Genomic DNA, 2,554 nt, shown 5'->3' with positions numbered 1-2,554 from the left:
ATTGTGTGAAAATATTTTTACAGTTTGATGATATGAAGTTACGAGTCCACGCCCACTTTTCCAGAGGCCACACCCACTTTTCCGGGAGCGCGCGCGCCTTCGGCGCGCGCATGGGGGGGGGGGGCGCTTTTACATTTTCTCGCTCAGGGTGCTAGTAGGCCTGGAGCCGGCCCTGAATGTTTGGTACACTTTTTCAACAGTCCCACAGACCAGCCGCCCAGACAGGCCTCAGACAAGTCAGGATGAGGCTGGGATTGCAGGTAAGACTTCAGTGTAGTCACATATTCTGCAAACACATAGAAGTACAAAATATTAATGTTTATATTTTCACATAGGTTCTGCTTCTGGAAGCCGACCTCCTGTAAGGCGCCCATCACAGGGCTTGGGCCACTTACCCAGGAGGCCAAGTAAGACACGGCGTCTTGGCTCGGAATCTGCGGCTCCATCATCCCCACCCAGGCGACGACTTTCGGCAGTGTCACCCCAGCCACCACTGGCACTATTGGCGAGTTCGCAGAGTGATGAGCCCCGATCCCCTCAGTTATCTGGTGAGTAAAAACAGAAATTAAACACATAGGCAATAATATACACAGTACAGTTAATATGTTGTTAGTTGGTTTTGAGATTACATGTTTTCCAGAACAAGCAATGTGATGTTACGTCTTCAATTGCTAAAGGTGAAAAAAAAATTTTTTATAAGGTCTTAGTGGATGTTCTCGCCAACATCATTTTTAATAAATATCATAATTTTTTTTAAAATTTGCCCCACACACGTGCACATTTAAATAAAATAACAATAAAATTCCAAAAAAAAAACAGCATCCACAACATTATAGTGTTCACACATCTCCCCTGTCCAGTATGTAGATGGCTTACTTGCTCCGCTCCTCTGGACTATCCAGGTAAGTAGTCTATATCGTGGTCAGGGGAGGGAATCTAACAGTGTAATGCTGTGGAGGGGAGTTAGTTAGGTGAGGATTATGCAAATCTGTCTATGTGGCCGCCTGTGTTGGTATATATGTTTTTGAGCATAAAAAACATTATAAGTTTATAAAATCAACGCCAAAAAGTTAAAAAATGGAGTATTATGAATGTAGTAATGTGTAGAAGTAGCCTTGCAAAAAATTAACAAATAAACATTGCATGTTGGCCACCCCATACAGAGCCCAGCTTGATGGCCGACGTGGACCAGCAGGGACAAGACCAACAGGCAACCATCACACTGCAACTTACACCTGTTGACCCAAGCCAGCCAATACAGCTGCAGGATATCCCCCAAGCCTCCATCAGTCCACAACTGGCACAAGCTCCGCCCCCAAGCCAAATACCAGATGATTTTTGGGCCAGTTGGACAAGCCAACAGGCCCAAAGCAATGCCAGCCTGACCGCACATACACAACACCTTGCCAGTCTGCCCCATCATCTACCGCGTATTAGTCGCAACTCGGGCAGACTGATTGTACAAGTAGGGCGAATGGCAACCTCAATGGAGCAAATAAGGGCTGACAACAGCCAAATGCTTGCTCATTTATCGCGCATCATAGATGAGCAACAGCGCCATCAGCAGGCACTCGTTTAGCTCATTCAGCACAACCAAGTGGTGAATGAGTCGTTATCCAGGATTGTAGCCAGCCACACTGCAACCAACACTCAGCTGATTGCAAGCCTTAATAATTTGAGCAGCAATATTTCATTGATGGGAGCTCACCAAGTAACCTCCAGCTCGGGGACCACGACCCCTATCCAAACGCCAGTAACCTCCCCTGTTCGGCGTTCCTCCAGAGCACGTGCCAGTGAGCCAGCACAAAGCTCAGCACCCAGCACACACAAGCGGAAAAAATAACCCCAATGTGATTGGCAAAATAAAAATTTGTATTTGACAAACACACAACTTCCTGTGTCCGTCTCAAACATTGTCGAAGCTGCTCTGTATGTATGTATGTTTTTCATGGGTAATGACTGAAAATGTATTTTTAGCATAAACTAAGTACAATGGACACACCACTATAAACTACAAACAGTAAGTAACAAAACACACAATAGAAAGTAGTGCAAAGTGTTTAGTCAAGGATAATTACAGCCTACTAAAACTGACCTGAAAAATAGCGCAGGATCACTTCTTGCCGTACCTGCCTCCCTACATATGTACTCACACTGTCACCAGATGGGTCTAACTCCTCTGCTTGCCGACTGCTTTCTCCCTCATCATGTGCCAGATGTTGGGTTAAACACAGATTATGGAGAAAACAGCAGCAGAACACAATTCTAGTCACCTTTGAGGGACTATACAACAAAAGGCCAGCAGATTTATCCAGACACCGAAACCGTGACTTCAGCACACCAAAACATCTTTCTATCACATTCCGCGTAGCCTTATGTGCATGATTGTAACTGTGTTCAGCAGGAGAATCAGGTTGGGACAATGGAGTAAGGAGCCAAGAGTAGCAGCCGTAACCCCCATCACCTGAAAAACAGATATAGTCCACATTAGTACATATGTTAGATTATTCTTTCACCTAATCATAACTCGAGTTTGTGGATAAAAGACATACAC

The 2,554-nt window shown here is 45.0% G+C and overlaps 1 long non-coding RNA gene across 1 annotated transcript; it reads left to right on the top strand.

The window, feature by feature from the left end:
• The first annotated feature begins 202 nt into the window (after positions 1 to 202).
• LOC135051020 (uncharacterized) lies at positions 203 to 1,891 on the top strand. The gene is made up of 3 exons (XR_010241994.1): positions 203 to 260; positions 336 to 548; positions 1,164 to 1,891. It is a non-coding gene; the product is annotated as an uncharacterized LOC135051020 (long non-coding RNA).
• Positions 1,892 to 2,554: the final 663 nt, after the last annotated feature.

The sequence above is a fragment of the Pseudophryne corroboree genome, chromosome 2 (genome assembly GCF_028390025.1).
Source record: "Pseudophryne corroboree isolate aPseCor3 chromosome 2, aPseCor3.hap2, whole genome shotgun sequence".
In the NCBI taxonomy this organism is placed as follows: domain Eukaryota; kingdom Metazoa; phylum Chordata; class Amphibia; order Anura; family Myobatrachidae; genus Pseudophryne; species Pseudophryne corroboree.
Note: the sequence above shows the minus strand (reverse complement) of the source record. Positions and strands in the feature narration are given on the sequence as shown.